At 45.9% G+C, this 22125-nt stretch overlaps 43 non-coding genes and 23 pseudogenes across 43 annotated transcripts; all 66 read left to right on the plus strand.

Moving 5' to 3' along the window:
- The first annotated feature begins 164 nt into the window (after window positions 1-164).
- Window positions 165-283, plus strand: LOC122072435. Its single transcript, XR_006138450.1, has one exon. It is a non-coding gene; the product is annotated as a 5S ribosomal RNA (ribosomal RNA).
- Window positions 284-498: 215 nt separating this feature from the next.
- LOC122072370 lies at window positions 499-615 on the plus strand (annotated as a pseudogene).
- A 213-nt stretch (window positions 616-828) lies between these two features.
- On the plus strand, window positions 829-947 carry LOC122072344. Its single transcript, XR_006138405.1, has one exon. It is a non-coding gene; the product is annotated as a 5S ribosomal RNA (ribosomal RNA).
- A 215-nt stretch (window positions 948-1162) lies between these two features.
- Window positions 1163-1281, plus strand: LOC122072515. Its single transcript, XR_006138526.1, has one exon. It is a non-coding gene; the product is annotated as a 5S ribosomal RNA (ribosomal RNA).
- Window positions 1282-1495: 214 nt separating this feature from the next.
- On the plus strand, window positions 1496-1614 carry LOC122072366 (annotated as a pseudogene).
- A 215-nt stretch (window positions 1615-1829) lies between these two features.
- On the plus strand, window positions 1830-1948 carry LOC122072519. The gene has a single exon (XR_006138530.1). It is a non-coding gene; the product is annotated as a 5S ribosomal RNA (ribosomal RNA).
- Window positions 1949-2163: 215 nt separating this feature from the next.
- On the plus strand, window positions 2164-2282 carry LOC122072331. The gene has a single exon (XR_006138392.1). It is a non-coding gene; the product is annotated as a 5S ribosomal RNA (ribosomal RNA).
- A 214-nt stretch (window positions 2283-2496) lies between these two features.
- On the plus strand, window positions 2497-2615 carry LOC122072329. The gene has a single exon (XR_006138390.1). It is a non-coding gene; the product is annotated as a 5S ribosomal RNA (ribosomal RNA).
- A 215-nt stretch (window positions 2616-2830) lies between these two features.
- LOC122072405 lies at window positions 2831-2949 on the plus strand. Its single transcript, XR_006138422.1, has one exon. It is a non-coding gene; the product is annotated as a 5S ribosomal RNA (ribosomal RNA).
- A 215-nt stretch (window positions 2950-3164) lies between these two features.
- On the plus strand, window positions 3165-3283 carry LOC122072369 (annotated as a pseudogene).
- Window positions 3284-3498: 215 nt separating this feature from the next.
- On the plus strand, window positions 3499-3617 carry LOC122072506. The gene has a single exon (XR_006138517.1). It is a non-coding gene; the product is annotated as a 5S ribosomal RNA (ribosomal RNA).
- Window positions 3618-3832: 215 nt separating this feature from the next.
- LOC122072334 lies at window positions 3833-3951 on the plus strand. Its single transcript, XR_006138395.1, has one exon. It is a non-coding gene; the product is annotated as a 5S ribosomal RNA (ribosomal RNA).
- Window positions 3952-4260: 309 nt separating this feature from the next.
- Window positions 4261-4378, plus strand: LOC122072533. The gene has a single exon (XR_006138543.1). It is a non-coding gene; the product is annotated as a 5S ribosomal RNA (ribosomal RNA).
- Window positions 4379-4593: 215 nt separating this feature from the next.
- Window positions 4594-4712, plus strand: LOC122072362. The gene has a single exon (XR_006138407.1). It is a non-coding gene; the product is annotated as a 5S ribosomal RNA (ribosomal RNA).
- A 215-nt stretch (window positions 4713-4927) lies between these two features.
- On the plus strand, window positions 4928-5045 carry LOC122072527. Its single transcript, XR_006138537.1, has one exon. It is a non-coding gene; the product is annotated as a 5S ribosomal RNA (ribosomal RNA).
- A 215-nt stretch (window positions 5046-5260) lies between these two features.
- On the plus strand, window positions 5261-5378 carry LOC122072383 (annotated as a pseudogene).
- Window positions 5379-5593: 215 nt separating this feature from the next.
- On the plus strand, window positions 5594-5712 carry LOC122072335. Its single transcript, XR_006138396.1, has one exon. It is a non-coding gene; the product is annotated as a 5S ribosomal RNA (ribosomal RNA).
- A 215-nt stretch (window positions 5713-5927) lies between these two features.
- On the plus strand, window positions 5928-6046 carry LOC122072464. Its single transcript, XR_006138478.1, has one exon. It is a non-coding gene; the product is annotated as a 5S ribosomal RNA (ribosomal RNA).
- A 215-nt stretch (window positions 6047-6261) lies between these two features.
- Window positions 6262-6380, plus strand: LOC122072524. Its single transcript, XR_006138534.1, has one exon. It is a non-coding gene; the product is annotated as a 5S ribosomal RNA (ribosomal RNA).
- A 215-nt stretch (window positions 6381-6595) lies between these two features.
- Window positions 6596-6713, plus strand: LOC122072387 (annotated as a pseudogene).
- Window positions 6714-6927: 214 nt separating this feature from the next.
- On the plus strand, window positions 6928-7046 carry LOC122072365 (annotated as a pseudogene).
- Window positions 7047-7261: 215 nt separating this feature from the next.
- On the plus strand, window positions 7262-7380 carry LOC122072511. The gene has a single exon (XR_006138522.1). It is a non-coding gene; the product is annotated as a 5S ribosomal RNA (ribosomal RNA).
- Window positions 7381-7596: 216 nt separating this feature from the next.
- Window positions 7597-7715, plus strand: LOC122072532. The gene has a single exon (XR_006138542.1). It is a non-coding gene; the product is annotated as a 5S ribosomal RNA (ribosomal RNA).
- Window positions 7716-7930: 215 nt separating this feature from the next.
- On the plus strand, window positions 7931-8048 carry LOC122072376 (annotated as a pseudogene).
- A 216-nt stretch (window positions 8049-8264) lies between these two features.
- Window positions 8265-8382, plus strand: LOC122072354 (annotated as a pseudogene).
- A 188-nt stretch (window positions 8383-8570) lies between these two features.
- Window positions 8571-8689, plus strand: LOC122072498. Its single transcript, XR_006138511.1, has one exon. It is a non-coding gene; the product is annotated as a 5S ribosomal RNA (ribosomal RNA).
- A 214-nt stretch (window positions 8690-8903) lies between these two features.
- LOC122072345 lies at window positions 8904-9022 on the plus strand (annotated as a pseudogene).
- A 215-nt stretch (window positions 9023-9237) lies between these two features.
- On the plus strand, window positions 9238-9356 carry LOC122072526. The gene has a single exon (XR_006138536.1). It is a non-coding gene; the product is annotated as a 5S ribosomal RNA (ribosomal RNA).
- Window positions 9357-9570: 214 nt separating this feature from the next.
- LOC122072530 lies at window positions 9571-9689 on the plus strand. The gene has a single exon (XR_006138540.1). It is a non-coding gene; the product is annotated as a 5S ribosomal RNA (ribosomal RNA).
- A 215-nt stretch (window positions 9690-9904) lies between these two features.
- On the plus strand, window positions 9905-10023 carry LOC122072522. The gene has a single exon (XR_006138532.1). It is a non-coding gene; the product is annotated as a 5S ribosomal RNA (ribosomal RNA).
- Window positions 10024-10238: 215 nt separating this feature from the next.
- LOC122072386 lies at window positions 10239-10357 on the plus strand. The gene has a single exon (XR_006138409.1). It is a non-coding gene; the product is annotated as a 5S ribosomal RNA (ribosomal RNA).
- A 215-nt stretch (window positions 10358-10572) lies between these two features.
- On the plus strand, window positions 10573-10691 carry LOC122072323. Its single transcript, XR_006138384.1, has one exon. It is a non-coding gene; the product is annotated as a 5S ribosomal RNA (ribosomal RNA).
- Window positions 10692-10906: 215 nt separating this feature from the next.
- Window positions 10907-11025, plus strand: LOC122072372 (annotated as a pseudogene).
- A 215-nt stretch (window positions 11026-11240) lies between these two features.
- On the plus strand, window positions 11241-11359 carry LOC122072388 (annotated as a pseudogene).
- Window positions 11360-11572: 213 nt separating this feature from the next.
- Window positions 11573-11691, plus strand: LOC122072452. The gene has a single exon (XR_006138467.1). It is a non-coding gene; the product is annotated as a 5S ribosomal RNA (ribosomal RNA).
- A 214-nt stretch (window positions 11692-11905) lies between these two features.
- LOC122072531 lies at window positions 11906-12024 on the plus strand. The gene has a single exon (XR_006138541.1). It is a non-coding gene; the product is annotated as a 5S ribosomal RNA (ribosomal RNA).
- Window positions 12025-12239: 215 nt separating this feature from the next.
- On the plus strand, window positions 12240-12358 carry LOC122072326. Its single transcript, XR_006138387.1, has one exon. It is a non-coding gene; the product is annotated as a 5S ribosomal RNA (ribosomal RNA).
- A 215-nt stretch (window positions 12359-12573) lies between these two features.
- LOC122072375 lies at window positions 12574-12690 on the plus strand (annotated as a pseudogene).
- Window positions 12691-12904: 214 nt separating this feature from the next.
- Window positions 12905-13023, plus strand: LOC122072330. The gene has a single exon (XR_006138391.1). It is a non-coding gene; the product is annotated as a 5S ribosomal RNA (ribosomal RNA).
- Window positions 13024-13238: 215 nt separating this feature from the next.
- Window positions 13239-13357, plus strand: LOC122072516. Its single transcript, XR_006138527.1, has one exon. It is a non-coding gene; the product is annotated as a 5S ribosomal RNA (ribosomal RNA).
- Window positions 13358-13571: 214 nt separating this feature from the next.
- LOC122072536 lies at window positions 13572-13690 on the plus strand. The gene has a single exon (XR_006138546.1). It is a non-coding gene; the product is annotated as a 5S ribosomal RNA (ribosomal RNA).
- A 215-nt stretch (window positions 13691-13905) lies between these two features.
- LOC122072486 lies at window positions 13906-14024 on the plus strand. Its single transcript, XR_006138500.1, has one exon. It is a non-coding gene; the product is annotated as a 5S ribosomal RNA (ribosomal RNA).
- A 215-nt stretch (window positions 14025-14239) lies between these two features.
- Window positions 14240-14358, plus strand: LOC122072360 (annotated as a pseudogene).
- Window positions 14359-14572: 214 nt separating this feature from the next.
- LOC122072371 lies at window positions 14573-14691 on the plus strand (annotated as a pseudogene).
- A 215-nt stretch (window positions 14692-14906) lies between these two features.
- On the plus strand, window positions 14907-15025 carry LOC122072333. The gene has a single exon (XR_006138394.1). It is a non-coding gene; the product is annotated as a 5S ribosomal RNA (ribosomal RNA).
- Window positions 15026-15241: 216 nt separating this feature from the next.
- On the plus strand, window positions 15242-15361 carry LOC122072358 (annotated as a pseudogene).
- Window positions 15362-15560: 199 nt separating this feature from the next.
- LOC122072528 lies at window positions 15561-15679 on the plus strand. Its single transcript, XR_006138538.1, has one exon. It is a non-coding gene; the product is annotated as a 5S ribosomal RNA (ribosomal RNA).
- A 215-nt stretch (window positions 15680-15894) lies between these two features.
- LOC122072324 lies at window positions 15895-16013 on the plus strand. The gene has a single exon (XR_006138385.1). It is a non-coding gene; the product is annotated as a 5S ribosomal RNA (ribosomal RNA).
- A 215-nt stretch (window positions 16014-16228) lies between these two features.
- LOC122072381 lies at window positions 16229-16347 on the plus strand (annotated as a pseudogene).
- Window positions 16348-16561: 214 nt separating this feature from the next.
- On the plus strand, window positions 16562-16680 carry LOC122072364 (annotated as a pseudogene).
- Window positions 16681-16895: 215 nt separating this feature from the next.
- Window positions 16896-17014, plus strand: LOC122072512. Its single transcript, XR_006138523.1, has one exon. It is a non-coding gene; the product is annotated as a 5S ribosomal RNA (ribosomal RNA).
- A 215-nt stretch (window positions 17015-17229) lies between these two features.
- Window positions 17230-17348, plus strand: LOC122072518. The gene has a single exon (XR_006138529.1). It is a non-coding gene; the product is annotated as a 5S ribosomal RNA (ribosomal RNA).
- A 215-nt stretch (window positions 17349-17563) lies between these two features.
- Window positions 17564-17682, plus strand: LOC122072342. Its single transcript, XR_006138403.1, has one exon. It is a non-coding gene; the product is annotated as a 5S ribosomal RNA (ribosomal RNA).
- Window positions 17683-17897: 215 nt separating this feature from the next.
- LOC122072384 lies at window positions 17898-18016 on the plus strand (annotated as a pseudogene).
- A 203-nt stretch (window positions 18017-18219) lies between these two features.
- Window positions 18220-18338, plus strand: LOC122072509. The gene has a single exon (XR_006138520.1). It is a non-coding gene; the product is annotated as a 5S ribosomal RNA (ribosomal RNA).
- Window positions 18339-18553: 215 nt separating this feature from the next.
- LOC122072357 lies at window positions 18554-18671 on the plus strand (annotated as a pseudogene).
- A 215-nt stretch (window positions 18672-18886) lies between these two features.
- On the plus strand, window positions 18887-19005 carry LOC122072336. Its single transcript, XR_006138397.1, has one exon. It is a non-coding gene; the product is annotated as a 5S ribosomal RNA (ribosomal RNA).
- Window positions 19006-19220: 215 nt separating this feature from the next.
- On the plus strand, window positions 19221-19339 carry LOC122072374. Its single transcript, XR_006138408.1, has one exon. It is a non-coding gene; the product is annotated as a 5S ribosomal RNA (ribosomal RNA).
- Window positions 19340-19554: 215 nt separating this feature from the next.
- LOC122072367 lies at window positions 19555-19673 on the plus strand (annotated as a pseudogene).
- A 214-nt stretch (window positions 19674-19887) lies between these two features.
- LOC122072520 lies at window positions 19888-20006 on the plus strand. The gene has a single exon (XR_006138531.1). It is a non-coding gene; the product is annotated as a 5S ribosomal RNA (ribosomal RNA).
- A 215-nt stretch (window positions 20007-20221) lies between these two features.
- On the plus strand, window positions 20222-20339 carry LOC122072475. The gene has a single exon (XR_006138489.1). It is a non-coding gene; the product is annotated as a 5S ribosomal RNA (ribosomal RNA).
- Window positions 20340-20554: 215 nt separating this feature from the next.
- LOC122072325 lies at window positions 20555-20673 on the plus strand. Its single transcript, XR_006138386.1, has one exon. It is a non-coding gene; the product is annotated as a 5S ribosomal RNA (ribosomal RNA).
- A 215-nt stretch (window positions 20674-20888) lies between these two features.
- Window positions 20889-21008, plus strand: LOC122072382 (annotated as a pseudogene).
- A 212-nt stretch (window positions 21009-21220) lies between these two features.
- On the plus strand, window positions 21221-21339 carry LOC122072349 (annotated as a pseudogene).
- A 215-nt stretch (window positions 21340-21554) lies between these two features.
- Window positions 21555-21673, plus strand: LOC122072332. Its single transcript, XR_006138393.1, has one exon. It is a non-coding gene; the product is annotated as a 5S ribosomal RNA (ribosomal RNA).
- A 215-nt stretch (window positions 21674-21888) lies between these two features.
- On the plus strand, window positions 21889-22007 carry LOC122072353 (annotated as a pseudogene).
- Window positions 22008-22125: the final 118 nt, after the last annotated feature.

The raw sequence follows: 22125 nt of genomic DNA on the forward strand, positions 1-22125 counted from the left end.
GGGGATGCGGTGGGTGAAGCCCGTTCGTGCCATGCAGTAATATATTTTATTATTTTTTAATTTTACGACGATGATTTTACGAAGGAGGAGTTATATTAATATTTAATTAATAGGCGACTACCGTGGTAGAATAGCATAAGAGAATGAGGGGCCACAAACTTAGAGGGTGCGATCATACCAACACTAATGCACCGGATCCCATCAGAACTCCGCAGCTAAGCGTGCTTGGGCGAGAGTAGTACTAGGATGGGTAACCTCCTGGGAAGTCCTCGTGTTGCACCCCTTTTTGTTTTGGACCATTTTCCGTGCGGAGGACGACAGTGTCATGGGGAGGGGGGATACAGTGGGAGAAGCCCGTTCGCGCCATGGAGTAATATATTTTATTATTTTTCAATTTTACTACGATGATTTTACGAAGGAGGAGTTATATCAATATTTAATTAATAGGCGACTAGCGTGGTTAAATAGCATAAGAGAATGAGGTGGCAAAAACTTGGCGGGTGCGATCATACTAGCACTAAGGCCCCGGATCCCATCAGAACTCCTCAATTAAGCGTGCTTGGGTGAGTGTAGTACTAGGATGGGTGACCTCCTGGGGTCCTCGTGTTGCACCCCTTTTTGTTTTTGACCATTTTCTGTGCAGAGCGCGGCGGTGTCATAGCGAGGGGGGATGCGGTGGGAGAAGCCCGTTCGCGCCATGATAATATATTTTATTATTTTTCCATTTTACTACGATGATTTTACAACGAAGGAGTTATATTAATATTTAATTAATAGGCGACTAGCGCGGTTGAATAGCATAAGAGAATGAGGGGGCATAAACTTGGCAGGTGCAATCATACCAGCACTAATGCAACGGATCCCAACAGAATTCCGCATTTAAGCGTGCTTGGGCTAGAATAGTACTAGGATGGGTGACCTCCTGGGAAGTCCTCGTGTTGCACACCTTTTTGTTTTTGACCATTTTCTGTGAGGAGTGCGGCGGTGTCATGGGGAGGGGGGATGTGGTGGGAGAAGCCCGTTCACACCACGAAGTAATATATTATACTATTTTTCCATTTTACGACGATGATTTTACGAAGGAGGAGTTATATTAATATTGAATTAATAGGCGACTAGCATGGTTGAATAGCATAAGAGAATGAGGGGGCATAAACTTGGTGGGTGTGATCATACCAGCACTAATGCACCGGATCCCATAAGAACTTCACTGTCAAGCGTGCTTGGGCGAGAGTAGTACTAGTATGGGTGACCTCCTGGGAAGTACTCGTGTTGCACCCCTTTTTCTTTTTGAATATTTCTGTCCGGAGCGCGGCGGTGTCATGGGGAAGGGGGATGCGGTGGGAGAAGCCCGTTCGCGCCATGGAGTAATATATTTTATTATTTTTCCCTTTTACTACGATGATTTTACAACGGAGGAGTTATATTAATATTTAATTAATAGGCGACTAGCGTGGTTGAATAGCATAAGAGAATGAGGGGGCATAAGCTTGTCGGGTGCGATCATACCAGCACTAATGCATCGGATGCCATCAGAACTTCGCAGTTAACCGTGCTTGGGAGAGAGTAGTACTAGGCTGGGTGACCTCCTGAGAAGTCCTCGTGTTGCACCAGTTTTTGTTTTTAACCATTTTCTGCCTGGAGTGTGGCGGAGTCATAGGGAGGGGGGATGTGGTGGGTGAAGCCCGTTCGTGCCATGGAGTAATATATTTTGTTATTTTTTAATTTTACGACGATGATTTTACGAAGGACGAGTTATATTAATATTTAATTAATAGGCGACTAGCGTGGTAGAATAGCATAAGAGAATGAGGGGCCACAAACATAGCGGGTGCGATCATACCAACACTAATGCACCGGATCCCATCAGAACTCCGCAGCTAAGTGTGCTTGGGCGAGAGTAGTACTAGGATGGGTCACCTCCTGGGAAGTCCTCGTGTTGCACCCCTTTTTGTTTTTGACAATTTTCTTTGTGGAGCACGGCGGTGTCATGGGGAGGGGGGATGCGGTGGGAGAAGCCCGTTCGCTCCACAAAGTAATATATTTTACTATTTCTCCATTTTACGACGATGATTTTACGAAGGAGGAGTTATATTAATATTGAATTAATAGGCGACGAGCAAGGTTAAATAGCATAAGAGAATGAGGGGGCATAAACTTGGCGGGTGTGATCATACCAGTACTAATGCACCAGATCCCATAAGAACTTCGCTGTCAAGCATGCTTGGGCGAGAGTAGTACTAGTATGGGTGACCTCCTGGGAAGTACTCGTGTTGCACCCCTTTTTGTTTTTGAACATTTCTGTCCGGAGCACGGCGGTGTCATGGGGAAGGGGGATGCGGAGGGAGAAGCCCGTTCGCACCATGGAGTAATATATTTTATTATTTTTCCATTTTACAACGATGATTTTACAATGGAGGAGTTATATTAATATTTTATTAATAGGCGACTAGCGTGGTTGAATAGCATATGAGAATGAGGGGGAATAAACTTGGCGGGTGTGATCATACCAGCACTAATGCAACGGACGCCATCAGAACTCCGCAGTTAACCGTGCCTGGGCGAGAGTAGTACTAGGATGGGTGGCCTCCTGGGAAGTCCTCGTGTTGCACCCGTTTTTGTTTTTAACCATTTTCTATCTGGAGTGTGGCGGTGTAATGGGGAGGGGGGATGCGGTGGGAGAAGCTCGTTCGTGCCATGAAGTAATATATTTTTTTATTTTTCAATTTTACGACGATGATTTTACGAAGGAGGAGTTATAATAATATTTTATTAATAGGCGACTAGCGTGGTTGAATAGCATAAGAGAATGAGGGGCCATAAACTTGGAGGGTGCGATCATACCAACACTAATGCACCGGATCCCATCAGAACTCCGCAGCTAAGCGTGCTTGGGCGAGACTAGTACTAGGATGGGTCACCTACTGGGAAGTCCTCGTGTTGCACCCCTTTTTGTTTTTGACATTTTTCTGCGCGGAGCACGGCGGTGTCATGGGGAGGGGGGATGCGGTGGTTGAAGTTCGTTCGTGCCATGGAGTAATATATTTTATTATTTTTTCATTTTACTACGATGATTTTACGAAGGAGGAGTTATATTAATATTTAATTAATAGGCGTTTAGCATGGTTGAATAGCATAAGAGAATGAGGGGGCATAAACTTGTTCAGTGCGATCATACCAGCACTAACGGACCGGAACCCTTCAGAACTCCGTAGGTAAGCGTGCTTGGGCAAGAGTAATACTAGGATGGGTGACCTCCTGGGAAGTCCTCGTCTTGCACCCCTTTTTGTTTTTGACAATTTTCTGTTCGGAGCACGATGGTGTCATGGGGAGGGGGGTTGCGGTGGGAGAAGCCTGTTCGCGCCATGGAGTAATATATTTTATTATTTTTCCATTTTACGACGATGATTTTACGAAGGAGGAGTTACATTAATATTTAATTAATAGGCGACAAGTGTGGTTGAATAGCATAAGAGAATGAGGGGGCATAATCTTGGCAGGTGTGATCATACCAGCACTAATGCACCGGATCCCATCAAAACTCCGCAGTTAAGCGTGCTTGGGTGAGAGTAGTACTAGGATGGGTGACCTCCTAGGAAGTCCCCGTGTTGCACCCCTTTTTGTTTTTGGCCATTTTCTGTGGGTAGCGCGGCAGTGTAATGGGGAGGGATGATGCGGTGGGAGAAGCCCGTTCGCACTATGGAGTAATATATTTTACTATTTTCCATTTTACGACAATGATTTTACGAAACTAGGAGTTATATTAATATTTATGTAATAGGCGACTAGCATGGTTGAATAGCATAAGAGAATGAGGGGGCATGAACATGGCGGGTGCGATCATACCAGCACTAATGCACCGGATCCCATCAGAACTCTGGAGTTAAGCGTGATTGGGCGAGAGTTGTACTAGGTTGGGTGACCCACCGGCAAGTCCTTGTGTTGCACCCCATTTTAGCGGTGTCATGGGGTGGGGGGATGCGCTGCTTGGGCGAGAGTAGTACAAGGATGGGAGACCTCTTGGGAAGTCCTCGTGTTTCACCCATTTTTGTTTTCGACTATTTACTGTGCTAAGCGCGGCCGTGTCATGGCGAGGGGGGATGCGGTGGGAGAAGCCCGTTCGCCCCATGGAGTAAAATATTTTATTATTTTTCTATTTTACTACCATGATTTTACGAAGGAGGAGTTATATTAATATTTAATTAATAGGCGACTAGCGTGGTTGAATAGCATAAGAGAATGAGGGGGCATAGACTTGGCAGGTGCGATCATACTAGCACTAATGCACCGGTTCCCATCAAACTCCGCAGTTAAGCGTGCTTGGGCGAGAGTAGTACTAAGATGGGTTACCTCCTGGGAAGTCCTCGTGTTGCACCCCTTGTTGTTTTCGACCATTTTCTGGACGGAGCGTGGCGGTGTCATGGCGAGGGGGGATGCGGTGGGAGAAGCCCGTTCGCCCCACGGAGTAATATATTTTATTATTTTTCTATTTTACTACCATGATTTTAGGAAGGAGGAGTTATATTAATATTTAATTAATAGGCGACTAGCGTGGTTCAATATCGTAAGAGAATGAGGGGACATAAACTTGGCGGGTGCGATCATACCAGCACTAATGCACTGGATCCCATCAGAACTCCGTAGTTAAGCGTGCTTGGGCGAGAGTAGTACTAAGATGGTTGACCTCCTGGGAAGTCCTCATGTTGCACCCCTTTTGGTTTTCGACCATTTTCTGGACGAAGCGCGGCAGTGTCATGGTGAGGGGGGATGCGGTGGGAGAAGCCCGTTCGCCCCATGGAGTAAAATATTTTATTATTTTTCTATTTTACTACCATGATTTTACAAAGGAGGAGTTATATTAATATTTAATTAATAGGCGACTAGCGTGGTTGAATAGCTTGAGAGAATGAGGGCGCATAAACTTGGCGGGTGCGATCATACTAGCACTAATGCACTGGTTCCCATCAAACTCCGCAGTTAAGCGTGCTTGGGCGAGAGTAGTACTAAGATGGGTTACCTCCTGGGAAGTCCTCGTGTTGCACCCCTTTTTGTTTTCGACCATTTTCTAGACGGAGCGCGGCGGTGTCATGGCGAGGGTGGATGCGGTGGGAGAAGCCCGTTCGCCCCACGGAGTAATATATTTTATTATTTTTGTATTTTTCTACCTTGATTTTACGAAAGAGGAGTTATATTAATATTTAATTAGTAGGCGACTAGCGTGGTTGAATAGCAGAAGAGAATGAGGGGGCATAAACTTGGCGGGTGCGATAATACTAGCACTAATGGACCGGTTCCCATCAAACTCCGCAGTTAAGCGTGCTTGAGCGAGAGTAGTACTAAGATGGGTTACCTCCTGGGAAGTCTTCGTGTTGCACCCCTTTTCGTTTTCGACCATTTTCTGGACGGAGCGCGGCGGTGTCATGGCGAGGGGGGATGCGGTGGGAGAAGCCCGTTCGCCCCACGGAGTAATATATTTTATTATTTTTCTATTTTACTACCATGATTTTATGAAGGAAGAGTTATATTAATATTTAATTAATAGGCGACTAGCGTGGTTCAATATCGTAAGAGAATGAGGGGACATAAACTTGGCGGGTGCGATCATACCAACACTAATGCAACGGATGCCATCAGAACTCTGCAGTTAACCGTGCATGGGCGAGAGTAGTACTAGGATGGGTGACCTCCTGGGAAGTCCTCGTGTTGCACCCGTTTTTGTTTTTAACCATTTTCTATCTGGAGTGTGGCGGTGTAATGGGGAGGGGGGATGCGGTGGGAGAAGCTCGTTCGTGCCATGGAGTAATATATTTTTTTATTTTTCAATTTTACGACGATGATTTTACGAAGGAGGTGTTATAATAATATATAATTAATAGGCGACTAGCGTGGTTGAATAGCATAAGAGAATGAGGGGCCATAAACTTGGAGGGTGCGATCATACCAACACTAATGCACCGGATCCCATCAGAACTCCGCAGGTAAGCGTGCTTGGGCGAGACTAGTACTAGGATGGGTCACCTACTGGGAAGTCCTCGTGTTGCACCCCTTTTTGTTTTTGACATTTTTCTGCACGGAGCACGGCGGTGTCATGGGGAGGGGGGATGCGGTGGTTGAAGTTCGTTCGTGCCATGGAGTAATATATTTTATTATTTTTTTATTTTACTACGATGATTTTACGAAGGAGGAGTTATATTAATATTTAATTAATAGGCGATTAGCGTGGTTGAATAGCATAAGAGAATGAGGGGGCATAAACTTGGCGGGTGCGATCATACCAGCACTAACTGATCGGATCCCTTCAGAACTCCGTAGTTAAGCGTGCTTGGGCAAGAGTAATACTAGGATGGGTGACCTCCTGGGAAGTCCTCGTGTTGCACCCCTTTTTGTTTTCGACCATTTTCTGGACGGAGCGCGGCGGTGTCATGGCGAGGGGGGATGCGGTGGGAGAAGCCCGTTCGCCCCACGGAGTAATATATTTTATTATTTTTCTATTTTTCTACCATGATTTTACGAAAGAGGAGTTATATTAATATTTAATTAGTAGGCGACTAGCGTGGTTGAATAGCAAAAGAGAATGAGGGGGCATAAACTTGGCGGGTGCGATAATACTAGCACTAATGGACCGGTTCCCATCAAACTCCGCAGTTAAGCGTGCTTGGGCGAGAGTAGTACTAAGATGGGTTACCTCCTGGGAAGTCTTTCTGTTGCACCCCTTTTTGTTTTCGACCATTTTCTGGACGAAGCGCGGCGGTGTCATGGCGAGGGGGGATGCGGTGGGAGAAGCCCGTTCGCCCCACGGAGTAATATATTTTATTATTTTTCTATTTTACTACCATGATTTTACGAAGGAGGAGTTATATTAATATTTAATTAATAGGCGACTAGCGGGGTTCAATATCGTAAGATAATGAGGGGACATAAATTGGCGGGTGTGATCATACCAACACTAATGCAACGGATGCCATCAGAACTCTGCAGTTAACCGTGCATGGGCGAGAGTAGTACTAGGATAGGTGACCTCCTGGGAAGTCCTCGTGTTGCACCCGTTTTTGTTTTTAACCATTTTCTATCTGGAGTGTGGCGGTGTAATGGGGAGGGGGGATGCGGTGGGAGAAGCTCGTTTGTGCCATGGAGTAATATATTTTTTTATTTTTCAATTTTACGACGATGATTTTACGAAGGAGGAGTTATAATAATATATAATTAATAGGCGACTAGCATGGTTGAATAGCATAAGAGAATGAGGGGCCATAAACTTGGAGGGTGCGATCATACCAATACTAATGCACCAGATCCCATCAGAACTCCGCAGCTAAGCGTGCTTGGGCGAGACTAGTACTAGGATGGGTCACCTACTGGGAAGTCCTCGTGTTGCACCCCTTTTTGTTTTTGACATTTTTCTGCACGGAGCACGGCGGTGTCATGGGGAGGGGGGATGCGGTGGTTGAAGTTCGTTCGTGCCATGGAGTAATATATTTTATTATTTTTTCATTTTTACTACGATGATTTTACGAAGGAGGAGTTATATTAATATTTAATTAATAGGCGATTAGCGTGGTTGAATAGCATAAGAGAATGAGGGGGCATAAACTTGGTGGGTGCGATCATACCAGCACTAACTGATCGGATCCCTTCAGAACTCCGTAGTTAAGCGTGCTTGGCCAAGAGTAATACTAGGATGGGTGACCTCCTGGGAAGTCCTCGGGTTGCACCCCTTTTTGTTTTTGACAATTTTCTGTGCGGAGCGCGATGGTGTCATGGGGAGGGGGGATGCGGTGGGAGAAGCCTGCTCGCGCCATGGAGTAATATATTTTATTATTTTTCCATTTTACGGCGATGATTTTACGAAGGAGGAGTTATATTAATATTTAATTAATAGGCGACAAGCGTGGTTGAATAGCATAAGAGAATGAGGGGGCATAATCTTGGTAGGTGTGATCATACAAGCAATAATGCACCGGATCCCATCAAAACTCCGCAGTTAAGCGTGCTTGCGCGAGAGTAGTACTAGGATGGGTGACCTCTAGGAAGTCCTCGTGTTGCACCCCTTTTTGTTTTTGGCCATTTTCTGTGGGTAGCGCGGCGGTGTAATGGGGAGGGATGATGCGGTGGGAGAAGCCCGTTCGCACTATGGAGTAATATATTTTACTATTTTTCCTTTTTAAGACGATAATTTTATAAAACTAGGAGTTATATTAATATTTATGTAATAGGCGACTGGCGTGGTTGAATAGCATAAGAGAATGAGGGGGCATGAACATGGCGGGTGCGATCATACCAGCACTAATGCACCGGATCCCATCAGAACTCCGGAGTTAACCGTGATTGGGCGAGAGTTGTACTAGTTGGGTGACCTCCCGGAAAGTCTTTGTGTTGCACCCCTTTTTAGCGGTGTCATGGCGAGGGGGGATGCGGTGGGAGAAGCCCGTTCGTGCCATGGAGAAATATATTTTATTATTTTTCTATTTCATTACGATGATTTTACGAAGGAGGAGTTATATTAATATTCAATTAATAGGCGACTAGTGTGGTTGAATAGCATAAGAGAATGTGGGGGGCATAAACTAGGCGGGTGCTATCATACCAGTACTAATGCACCGGATCCCATCAGAACTCCGCAGTCAAGCGTGCTTGGGCGAGAGTAGTCCTAGGATGGGTGACCTCCTAGGAAATCCTCGTGTTGCACCCCTTTTTTTTTTCGACCATTTTCTATGCGGAGCGTGGCGGGGTCACGGGGAGGGGGCATGCGGTGGGAGAAGCCCGTTCGCGCCATGGAGTAATATATTTTGTTATTTTCCATTTTACGACGGTGATTTTACGAATGAGGAGTTATATTAAAATTTAATTAATATGCGACTAGCGTGGTTGAATAGCATAAGAGAATGAGGGGGCAAAAACTTGGCGGGTGCGATCATACCAGCACTAATGCTCCGGATCCCATCAGAACTCCACGGTTGAGCGTGCTTGGGCAAGAGTAGTACAAGGATGGATGACCTCCTGGGAAGTCCTCGTGTTGCAGCCATTTTTCTTTTCGACCATTTTCTGTGCGGAGCGCGGCGGTGTCATGGCGAGGGGGGCTATGGTGGGAGAAGCCCGTTCGTGCCATGGAGTAATATATTTTATTATTTTTCCATTTTACAATGGTGACTATACGAAAGAGGACTTATATTAATATTTAATTAATAGGCGACTAGCGAGGTTGAATAGCATAAGAGAATAAGGGGGCATAAACTTGGCGGGTGCGATCATACCAGCGCTAATGCACCGGATCCCTTCAGAACTCTGCAGTGAAGCGTGGTTGGGCGAGAGTAGTACTAGGATGGGAGACCTCCTCGGAAGTCCTCGTGTTGCTCCCCTTTTTGTATTCGACAATTTTCTGTGCGGACCGTGGCGGTGTCATGGGGAGGGGGGTGCGGTGGGAGAAGCCCGTTCGCACTATGGAGTAATATATTTTAATACTTTTCCATTTTACGACGATGATTTTACGAAGGAGGAGTTATATTAATATTTAATTAATAAGCGACTAGCGTGGTTGAATAGCATCAGAGAAAGAGGGGGCATAAACTTGGCGGGTGCGATCATACCAGCACTACTGCACCGGATCCCTTTAGAACTCCGCAGGGAAGCGTGCTTGGGCGACAGTAGTACTAGGATGGGAGACCTCCTGGGAAGTCCTCGTGTTGCACCAATTTTTGTTTTCGACTATTTTCTGTGCGGAGCGCGGCGGTGTCATGGCGAGGGCGGATGCGGTGGGAGAAGCCCGTTCGCCCCACGGAGTAATATATTTTATTATTTTTCTATTTTACTACCATGATTTTACGAAGGAGGAGTTATATTAATATTTAATTAATAGGCGACTAGCGTGGTTGAATAGCATAAGAGAATGAGGGGGCATAAACTTGGCGGGTGCGATCATACAAGCACTACTGCACCGGATCCCTTCAGAAATCCGCAGTTAAGCGTGCTTGGGCGAGAGTAGTACTAGGATGGATGACCTACTGGGAAGTCCTCGTGTTGCACCCATTATTCTTTTCGACCATTTTATGTGCGGAGTGTGGCGGTGTCATTGGGAGGGGGGATGCGGTGGGTGAAGCCCGTTCGCACCATGCAGTAATATATTTTATTATTTTTCCATTTTACTACGGTGATTTTACGAAGGAGGAGTTATATTAATATTTAATTAATAGGCGACTAGCGTGGTTGAATAGCATAAGAGAATGAAGGGGCATAAACTTGGCGGGTGCGATCATACCAGCACTAATGCACCGGATCCCTTCAGAACTCCGCAGTGAAGCGTGCTTGGGCGAGAGTAGTACTTGGATGGGAGACCTCCAGGGAAGTCCTTGTGTTGCACCCATTTTCGATTTCGACCATTTTCTCGACGTAGTGCGGCGGTGTCATGGCGAGGGGGGATGCGGTGGGAGAAGCCCGTTCGTGCCTTGAAGTAATATATTTTGTTATTTTTCCATTTTACAACAGTGATTTTACGAAGGAGGAGTAATATTAATATTTAATTAATAGGCGACTACCGAGGTTGAATAGCATAAGAGAATGAGGAGGCATAAACTTGGCGGGTGCGATCATACCAGCACTAATGCACTGGATCCTATGAGAACTCCGTAGTTAAGCATGCTAGGGCGAGAGTAGTACTAGGATGGGTGACCTCCTGGGAAGTCCTCGTGTTAAACCCGTTTTTGTTTTTGACCATTTTCTTTCCAGACCATGGCGGTGTCATGGGGAGGGGGGATGCGGTGGGAGTAGCCCGTTTGCGCCACAGAGTAATATATTTTATTATTTTTCCATTTTACGACGATGATTTTACGAAGGAGGAGTTATATTAATATTTAATTAATAGGCGACTAGTGTGGTTGAATGGCATAAGAAAATGAGGGGGCATAAACTAGGCGGCTGCGATCATACCAGCACTAATGCATCGGATTCTATCAGAACTCCGTAGTTAAGCATGCTTGGGTGAGAGTAGTACTAGGATGGGTGACCTCCTGGGAAGTCCTCGTGTTAAACCCGTTTTTGTTTTTGACCATTTTCTTTCCAGACCGTGGCGGTGTCATGGGGAGGGGGGATGCAGTGGGAGTTGCCCGTTTGCGCCACAGAGTAATATATTTTATTATTTTTTCATTTTACGATGATGATTTTACGAAGGAGGAGTTATATTAATATTTAATTAATAGGCGACTAGTGTGGTTGAATAGCATAAGAGAATGAGGGGAAATAAATTAGGTGGGTATGATAATACTAGCACTAATGCACCAGATTCGATCAGAACGCTGTAGTTAAGCGTGCTTGGGCGAGAGTAGTACTAGGATGGGTGACCTCCTGGGAAGTCATCGTGTTTAATCGTTTTTGTTTTTCACCATTTTCTTTCCAGAGCGTGGCGGTGTCATGGGGAGGGGGGATGCGGTGGGAGTAGCCCTTTGCACTATGGAGTAATATGTTTTATTATTTTTCCATTTTACAACGGTGATTTTACGAAGGAGTAGTTATATTAATATTTAATTAATAGGCGACTAGCGAGGTTGAATAGTATAAGAGAATGAGGGGGCATAAATTTGGTGGGTGCGACCATACGAGCACTAATGCAACGGATCCCATCAGAACTCCGTAGTTAAGCGTGCTTGGGCGAGAGTAGTACTATAATGGGTGACCTCCTGGGAAGTCCTTGTGTTGCACCCGTTTTTGTTTTTGACAATTTTCTGTCCCGAGCATGGCGGTGTCATGTGGAGGGGGGATGCGGTGGGAGTAGCCCTTTAAGCCATGGAGTAATATGTTTTATTATTTTTGCATTTTACTACGATGGTTTTACGTAGGAGGAGTTATATTAGTATTTAATTAATTGGCGACTGGCGTGGTAAGATAGTATAAGAAAATGAGGGGGCGTAAACTAGGCGGGTGCGATCATACCAGCACTAATGCACCAGATCCTATCAGAACTCCGTAGTTAAGCGTGCTTGGGCGAGACTAGTACTAAGATGGGTGACCTCCTGGGAAGTCCTCGTGTTGCACCCCTTTTGGTTTTCGACCATTTTCTGGATGGAGAGCGGCGGTGTCATGGCGAGGGGGGATGCGGTGGGAGAAGCCCGTTCGTGCAATGGAGTATTATATTTTATTATTTTTCCATTTTACGATGATGATTTTACGAAGGAGGAGTTATATTAATATTTAATTAATAGGCGACTAGCGTGGTTGAATAGCATAAGAGAATGAGGGGGCATAAACTTGGCGGGTGCGATCATACCAGCACTACTGCACCGGATCCCTTTAGAACTCCGCAGGGAAGCGTGCTTTGGTGAGAGTAGTACTAGGATGGGAGACCTCCTGGGAAGTCCTCGTGTTGCACCAATTTTTGTTTTCGACTATTTTCTGTGCGGAGCGCGGCGGTGTCATGGCGAGGGCGGATGCGGTGGGAGAAGCCCGTTCGCCCCACGGAGTAATATATTTTATTATTTTTCTATTTTACTACCATGATTTTACGAAGGAGGAATTATATTACTATTTAATTAATAGGCGACTAGCGAGGTTGAATAGCATAAGAGAATGAGGGGGCATAAACTTGGTGGGTGTGATTATACCAGTACTAATGCACAGAATCCCATCAGAACTCCTCAATTAACCGTGCTTGGGCGAGTGTAGTACTAGGATGGGTGACCTCCTGGGGTCCTCGTGTTGCACCCCTTTTTGTTTTTGACCATTTTCTGTGCGGAGCGCGGCGGTGGCATAGGGAGGGGGGATGCGGTGGGAGAAGCCCGTTCGCGCCATGAGTGATATATTTTATTATTTTTCCATTTTACTACGATAATTTTCCAACGGAGGAGTTATATTAATATTTAATTAATAGGCAACTAGCGTGGTTGAATAGCATAAGAGAATGAGGGGGCATAAACTTGGCAGGTGCGATCATACCAGTACTAATGCAACAGATCCCAACAGAATTCCGCATTTAAGCGTGCTTGGGCGAGAGTAGTACTAGGATGGGTGACCTCCTGGGAGGTCCTCGTGTTGCACCCCTTTTTGTTTTTGACCATTTTCTGTGCGGAGCGCGACGGTCTCATGGGGAGGGGGGATGCGGTGCGAGAAGCACGTTCGCGCCATGAAGTAATATATTTTACTATTTTTCCATTTTACGATGATGATTTTACGAAGGAGCAGTTATATTAATATTTAATTAATAGGCGACTAGCATGGTTGAATAGCATAAGAGAATGAGGGGGCATAAACTTGGTGGGTGTGATCATACCAGCACTAATGCACTGGATCCCATAAGGACTTCTCAGTCAAGCGTGCTTGGGCGAGAGTAGTACTAGTATGGGTGACCTCCTGGGAAGTACTCGTGTTGCACCCCTTTTTGTTTTTGAACATTTCTGTCCGGAGCGCGGCGGTGTCATGGGGAAGGGGGATGCGGTGGGAGAAGCCCGTTCACGCCATGGAGTAATATATTTTATTATTTTTCAATTTTAATACGATGATTTTACAACGGAGGAGTTATATTAATATTTAATTAATAGGCGACTAGCGCGGTTGAATAGCATAAGAGAATGAGGGGGCATAAGCTTGTCGGGTGCGATCATACCAGCACTAATGCATCGGATGCCATCAAAACTCCGCAGTTAACCGTGCTTGGGAGAGAGTAGTACTAGGATGGGTGACCTCCTAGGAAGTCCTCATGTTGCACCCGTTTTTGTTTTTAACCATTTTCTGCCTGGAGTGTGGCGGAGTCATAGAGAGGGGGGATGCGGTGGGTGAAGCCCGTTCGTGCCATGGAGTAATATATTTTATTATTTTTTAATTTTACGGCGATGATTTTACGAAGGAGGAGTTATATTAATATTTAATTAATAGTCGACTAGCGTGGTAGAATAGCATAAGAGAATGAGGGGCCTCAAACTTAGCGGGTGCGATCATACCAACACTAATGCACCGGATCCCATCAGAACTCCGCAGCTAAGTGTGCTTGGGCGAGAGTAGTACTAGGATGGGTCACTTCCTGGGAAGTCCTCGTGTTGCACCCGTTTTTGTTTTTGACAATTTTCTGCACAGCGCGCAGCGGTGTCATGGGGAGGGGGGATGTGGTGGGAGAAGCCCGTTCGCGCCATGGAGTAATATATTTAATTATTTTTCCATTTTACTACGATGATTTTACGAAGGAGGAGTTATATTAATATTTAATTAATAGGCGACTAACATGGTTGAATAGCATAAGAGAATGAGGGGGCATAAACTTGGAGGGTGTGATCATACCAGCACTAATGCACCGGATCCCGTAATGACTTTGCAGTCAAGCGTGCTTGGGCGAGAGTAGTACTAGTATGGGTGACCTCCTGGGAAGTACTCGTGTTCCACCCCTTTTTGTTTTTGAACATTTCTGTCCGGAGTGCGGCGGTGTCATGGTGAAGGGGGATGTGGTGGGAGAAGCCCGTTCGGGCCATGGAGTAATATATTTTATTATTTTTCCATTTTACTACGATGATTTTACAACGGAGGAGTCATATTAATATTTAATTAATAGGCGACTAGCGTGGTTGAATAGCATAAGAGAATGAGGGGGCATAAACTTGGCGGGTGCGATCATACCAGCTCTAATGCAACAGATGCCATCAGAACTCCGCAGTTAACCGTGCTCGGGCGAGAGTAGTAGTAGGATGGGTGACCTCCTGGGACGTCCTCGTGTTGCACCCGTTTTTGTTTTTAACCCTTTTTTGTCTGGAGTGTGGTTGTGTCATGCGGAGGGGGGATGCTGTGGGAGAAGCCCGTTCGTGCCATGGAGTAATATATTTTATTATTTTTCTATTTTACGACGATGATTTTACGAAGGAGGAGTTATATTAATATTTAATTAATAGGCGACTAGCGTGGTTGAATAGCATTAGGGAATGAGGGGGCATAAAATTGGCGGGTGCGATCATACAACCACTAATGCACCGGATCTCTTCGGAACTCCGCAGTGAAGCGTGCTTGGGCGAGAGTAGTACAAGGATGGGAGACCTCCTGGGAAGTCCTCGTGTTGCACCCATTTTTGTTTTTGTCTATTTACTATGCGAAGCACGGCGGTGTCATGGCGAGGGGGGGTTGCGGTGGGAGAAGCCCGTTCGCCCCACGGAGTAAAATATTTTATTATTTTTCTATTTTACTACCATGATTTTACGAAGGAGGTGTTATCTTAACATTTAATTAATAGGCGACTAGCGTGGTTCAATAGCGTAAGAGAATGAGGGGACATAAACTTGGCGGGTGCGATCATACCAGCACTAATGCACCGGATCCCATCAGACCTTCGTAGTTAAGCGTGCTTGGGCGAGAGTAGTACTAAGATGGTTGACCTCCTGGGAAGTCCTCATGTTTTCGACCATTTTCTGGACGAAGCGCGGCGGAGTCAAGGCGAGGGGGGATGCGGTGGGAGAAGCCCGTTCGTGCTTTGGAGTAATATATTTTATTATTTTTCCATTTCACGACTGTGAATTTACGAAGGAGGAGTTATATTAATATTTAATTAATAGGCGACTATCGAGGTTGAATAGCATAAGAGAATGTGGGGGCATAAACTTGGCGGGTGCTATCATACCAGTACTAATGCACCGGATCCCATCAGAATTCCGCATTTAAGCATGCTTGTGCGAGAGTAGTACTAGGATGGGTGACCTCCTGGGAAGTCCTCGTGTTGCACCCCTTTTTGTATTCAAAAATTTTCTGTGCGGAGCGCGACGGTGTCATGGCGAGGGGGGATGCGGTGGGAGAAGCCTATTCGCGCCATGGAGTAATATATTTTTTTATTTTTCCATTTTACTACGATGATTTTACGAAGGAGGAGTTATATTAATATTTAATTAATAGGTGACTAGCGTGGTTGAATAGCATAAGAGAATGTGGGGGCATAAACTAGGCGGGCGCGATCATACCAGCACTAATGCACCGGATCCTATTAGAACTCTGTAGTTAAGTGTGCTTTGGCGAGACTAGTACTAGGATGAGTGACCTCCTGGGAAGTCCTCGTGTTGCACCCCTTTTTGTATTCGACCATTTTCTGTGCGGAGCGTGGCGGTGTCATGGCGAGGGGGGATGCGGTGGGAGAAGCCCGTTTGCACCACAGAGTAATATATTTTATTATTTTTCCATTTTACGACGATGATTTTGCGAAGGAGGAGTTATATTAATATTTGATTAATAGGCGACTAGCGGGGTTGAATAGCATAAGAGAATGAGGGGGCATAAACTGGGCGGGTGCGATCATACCAGCACTAATGCACCGGATACTATCAGAACTCCGTAGTTAAGCATTCTTGGGCGAGAGTAGTACTAGGATGGGTGACCTCCAGGGAAGTCCTTGTGTTAAACCCGTTTTTGTTTTTGACCATTTTCTTTCCAGAGCGTGGCGGTGTCATGGGGAGGGGGGATGCGGTGGGAGTAGCCCTTTGCGCCATGGAGTAATATGTTTTATTATTTTTCCATTTTTCTACGTTGATTTTACGAAGGAGGGGTTATATTAGTATTTAATTAGTAGGCGACTAGCGTGGTTCAATAGCGTAAGAGAATGAGGGGGCATAAACTTGGCGGGTGCGATCATACCAGCACTAATGCACCGGATCCCATCAGAACTCCGTTGTATGGCGTGCGTGGGCGAGAGTAGGACTAGGGTGGGTGACCTCCTGGGAAGTCCTCATATTGCACCCCTTTTTGTTTTCGACCATTTTCTGTGCGGAGCATGGCGGGGTCATGGGGAGGGGGGATGCGGTGGGAGAAGCCCGTTCATGCCATGGAGTAATATATTTTATTATTTTTCCATTTTACGACGGTGATTTTATGAAGGTGGAGTTATATTAGAATTTATTTAATATGCGACTAGCGTAGTTGAATAGCATAAGAGAATGAGGGGGCATAAACTAGGCGGGTGCGATCATACCAGCACTAATGCACCGGATCCCCTCAGAACTCCCCAGTGAAGCGTGCTTGGGCGAGAGTAGTACTAGGATGGGAGAACTCCTGGGAAGTCCTCGTGTTGCACCCCTTTCTGTATTTGACCATTTTTTGTGCGGAGCACGGCGGTGTCATGGCGAGGTGGGATGCTGTGGGAGAAGCCCGTTCGTGCCAAGGAGTAATATATTTTATTATTTTTCTATTTTACTACGATGATTTTACGAAGGAGGAGTTATATTAATATTCAATTAATAGGCGACTAGCGTGGTTGAATAGCATAAGAGAATGTGGGGGCATAAACTAGGCGGGTGCGATCATACCAGCACTAATGCACCGGATCCTATCAGAACTCCGTAGTTAAGCGTGCTTGGGCAAGAGTAGTACTAAGATGGTTGACCTCCTGGGAAGTCTCCATGTTGCACCCCTTTTGGTTTTCGACCATTTTCTGGACGGAGCGCGGCGGAGTCATGGCGAGGGGGGATGCGGTGGGAGAAGCCCATTCGTGCCATGGAGTAATATATTTTATTATTTTTCCATTTTACGACTGTGAATTTACGAAGAAGGAGTTATATTAATATTTAATTAATAGCCGACTAGCGAGGTTGAATAGCATAAGAGAATGTGGGGGTATAAAATTGGCGTGTGCTATCATACCAGTACTAATGCTCCGGATCCCATCAAAACTCCGCAGTTAAGCGGGCTAGGGCGAGAGTAGTACTAGGATGGATGACCTCCTGGGAAGTCGTCGTGTTGCACCCATTTTTCTTTTCGACCATTTTCTGTGCGGAGCGCGGCGGTGTCATGGCGAGGGGGCCTACGATGGGAGAAGCCCGTTCGTGCCATGGAGTAATATATTTTATTATTTTTCCATTTTACAATGGTGATTTTACGAAAGAGGACTTATATTAATATTTAATTAATAGGCGACTTGCGAGGTTGAATAGCATAAGAGAATGAGGGGGCATAAACATGGCGGGTGCGATCATCCCTGCACTAATCCACCGGATCCCTTCAGAACTCTGCAGTGAAGCGTGGTTCGGCGAGAGTAGTACTAGGATGGGAGACCTCCTCGAAAGTTCTCGTGTTGCTCCCCTTTTTGTATTCGACCATTTTCTGTGCGGAGCGTGGCGGTGTCATGGGGAGGGGGGTGCGGTGGGAGAAGCCCTTTCGTACTATGGAGTAATATATTTTAATATTTTTCCATTTTACGACGATGATTTTACGAAGGAGGAGTTATATTAATAGGCGACTAGCGTGGTTGAATAGCATAAGAGAATGAGGGGGCATAAACTTGGCGGGTGCGATCATACCAGCACTAATGCACCGGATCCCTTCAGAACTCCGCAGTGAAGCGTGCTTGGGCGAGAGTAGCACCAGGATGGGAGACCTCCTGGGAAGTCCTCGTGTTGCACCAATTTTTGTTTTCGACTATTTTCTGTGCGGAGCGCGGCGGTGTCATGGCGAGGGTGGATGCGGTGGGAGAAGTCTGTTCGCCCCACGGAGTAATATATTTTATTATTTTTCTATTTTACTACCATGATTTTACGAAGGAGGATTTATTTTAATATTTATTTAATAGGCGACTAGCGTGGTTGAATAGCATAAGAGAATGAGGGGGCATAAACTTGGCGGGCGCGATCATACTAGCACTAATGCACTGGATCCCATCAAACTCCGCAGTTAAGCGTGCTTGGGCGAGAGTAGTACTAAGATGGGTTACCTCCTGGGAAGTCCTCTTGTTGCACCTCTTTTTGTTTTCGACCATTTTCTGGACGGAGCGCGGCAGTGTCATGGCGAGGGGGAATGCGGTGGGAGAAGCCCGTTCGCCCCACGGAGTAATATATTTTATTATTTTTCTATTTTACTACCATGATTTTACGAAGGAGGAGTTATATTAATATTCAATTAATAGGCGACTAGCGTGGTTGAATAGCATAAGAGAATGAGGGGGCATAAACTTGGCGGGTCCGATCATCCCAGCACAAATGCACCGGATCCCTTCAGAACTCTGCAATTAAGCGTGCTTGGGCAAGAGTAGTACTAGGATGGGTGACCTCCTAGGAAGTCCACGTGTTGCACCCCTTTTTGTTTTCGACCATTTTCTGTGCGGAGCGTGGCGGGCTCATGGGGAGGGGGGTTGCGGTGGAAGAAGCCCGTTCTCTCCATGGAGTAATATATTTTGTTATTTTTCCATTTTACGATGGTGATTTTATGAAGGAGGAGTTATATTAAAATTTAATTAATATGCGACTAGCGTGGTTGAATAGCATAAGAGAATGAGGGGGCAAAAACTTGGCAGGTGCGATCATACCAGCACTAATGCTCCGGATCCCATCAGAACTCCACGGTTAAGCGTGCTTGGGCGAGAGTAGTACTAGGATGGGTGACCTCCTGGGAATTCCTCGTGTTGCACCCCTTTTTGTATTCGACCATTTTCTGTGTGGAGCGTGGCGGTGTCATGGGGATGGGGTGTGCGGTGGAAGAAGCCCGTTCGAGCCATGGAGTAATATATTTTATTATTTTTCCATTTTACAACGGTGATTTTACGAAAGAGGAGTTATATTAATATTTAATTAATAGGCGACTAGCAAGGTTGAATAGTATAAGAGAATGAGGGGGCATAAACTTGGCGGGTGCGATCACCCCTGCACTAATGCACCGGATCCCTTCAGAACTCTGCAGTGAAGCGTGGTTGGGCGAGTGTAGTACTAGGATGGGAGACCTCCGCGGAAGTCCTCGTGTTGCTCCCCTTTTTGTATTCGACCATTTTCTGTGCGGAGCGTGGCGGTGTCATGGGGAGGGGGGTGCGGTGGGAGAAACCCGTTCGTGCTATGGAGTAATATATTTTAATATTTTTCCATTTTACGACGATGATTTTACGAAGGAGGAGTTATATTAATATTTAATTAATAGGCGACTAGCGTGGTTGAATAGCATAAGAGAATGAGGGGGCATAAACTAGGCGGGAGCGATCATACCAGCACTAATGCACCGGATCCCTTCAGAACTCCACAGTGAAGCGTACTTGGGCGAGAGTAGTACGAGGATGGGAGACCTCCTGGGAAGTCCTCGTGTTGCTCACATTTTTGTTTTCGACCATTTTCTGTGCAGAGCGCGGCGGTGTCATGGCGAGGGGGGATGCGGTTGGAGAAGCCCTATCCCCCCACGGAGTAATATATTTTATTATTTTTCTATTTTACTACCATGATTTTACGAAGGAGGAGTTATATTAATATTTAATTAATAGGCGACTTGCGTGGTTGAATAGCATAAGAGAATGAGGGGGCATAAACTTGGCGGGTGCGATCATACCAGCACTAAAGTACCGGATCCCATCAAACTCCGTAGTTAAGCGTGCTTGGGCGAGAGTAGTACTAAGATGGGTTACCTCCTGGGAAGTCCTCGTGTTGCACCCCTTTTTGTTTTCGACCATTTTCTGTGCGGAGCGTGGCGGTGTCATGGGGAGGGGGGATGCGGTGGGAGATGCCCGTTTGCGCCATTGAGTAATATATTTTATTATTTTTCTATTTTACTACCTTGATTTTACGAAGGAGAAGTTATATTAATATTTATCTTATAGGCGACTAGCGAGGTTGAATAGCGTAAGAGAATGAGGGGGCATAAACTTGGTGGTTGCTTTCATACCAGTACTAATGCACCGGATCTCTTCAGAACTCCGCAGTTAAGCGTGGTTGGGCGAGAGTAGTACTTAGATGGGTGACCTTCTGGGAAGTCCTCGTGATGCTCCCCTTTTTGTATTCGACCTTTTTCCGTGCGGAGCGTGGCGGTGTCATGGGGAGGGGGGATGCGGTGGGAGATGCCCGTTTGCGCCGCAGAGTGAAATATTTTATTATTTTTCTATTTTACGACGATGACTTTACGAAGGAGGAGTTATATTAAAATTTAATTATAAGGCGACTAGCGTGGCTGAATAGCATAAGAGAATGAGGGGGCATAAACTTGGCGAGTGCGATCATACCAGCACTAATGCAACGGATCCTTTCAGAACTCTGTAGTTAAGCGTGCTTGGGCGAGAGTAGTACTAGGATGGGTAACCTCCTGGGAAGTACTCGTGTTAACCCTGTTTTTCTTTTTGACCATTTTCTTTCCAGAGTGTGGTGGTGTCATGGGGAGGGGGATGCGGTGGGAGTAGCACTTTGCGCCATGGAGTAATATGTTTTATTAATTTTCCATTATTCTACGTTGATTTTACGAAGGAGGAGTTATATTAGTATTTAATTAGTAGGCGACTAGAGTGGTTCAATAGCATAAGAGAATGAGGGGGCATAAACTTCGCGGGTGCGATTATTCCAGCACTAATGCGCCGGATCCCATTGGAACTCCGCAGTTAGGCGTGCTTGGGTGAGTGTACTACTAGGATGGGTGACCTCCTGGGAAGTCATCGTGTTGCACCCCTTTTTGTTTTCGACCATTATTTGTGCGGAGTGTGGCGGGGTCATGGGGAGGGGGGATGCGGTGGGAGAAGCCCATTCACACCATGGAGTAATATATTTTGTTATTTTTCCATTTTACGGCGGGGATTTTATGAAGGAGGAGTTATATTAGAATTTAATTAATATACGACTAGCGTGGTTGAAAAGGATAACAGAATGAGGGGGCAAAAACTTGGCGGGTGCGATCATACGAGCACTAATGCTCCGGATCCCGTCAGAACTCAATGTTTAAGCGTGCTTGGGCGAGAGTAGTACTAGGATGGGTGACCTCTTGGGAAGTCCTCGTGTTGCACCCCTTTTTGTATTCGACCTATTTCTGTGCGGAGCGTGGCGGTGTCATGGGGAGGGGGGGCGCGGTGGGAGAAGCCCGTTCGCGCCAAGGAGTAATATATTTTACTATTTTTTCATTTTACTACGATGATTTTACGAAGGAGAAGTTATATTAATATTAGTTTAAAAGGCGACTAGCATTGTTGAATAGCATAAGAGAATGAGGGGGCATAAACTTGGCGGTTGCGATTATACCAGTACTAATGCATCGGATCCCTTCAAAAATCCGCAGTTAACCGTGCTTGGGCGAGAGTAGTACTAGGATGGATGACCTCCTGGGAAGTCCTCGTGTTGCACCCATTTTTCTTTTCGACCATATTCTGTGCGGAGCGCGGCGGCGTCATGGCGAGGGGGGATGCGGTGGGAGAAGCCCGTTCGCGCCATTGAGTAATATATTTTATTATTTTTCTATTTTACT

Source organism: Macadamia integrifolia, chromosome 2, assembly GCF_013358625.1.
Source record: "Macadamia integrifolia cultivar HAES 741 chromosome 2, SCU_Mint_v3, whole genome shotgun sequence".
Taxonomy (NCBI): Eukaryota; Viridiplantae; Streptophyta; class Magnoliopsida; order Proteales; family Proteaceae; genus Macadamia; species Macadamia integrifolia.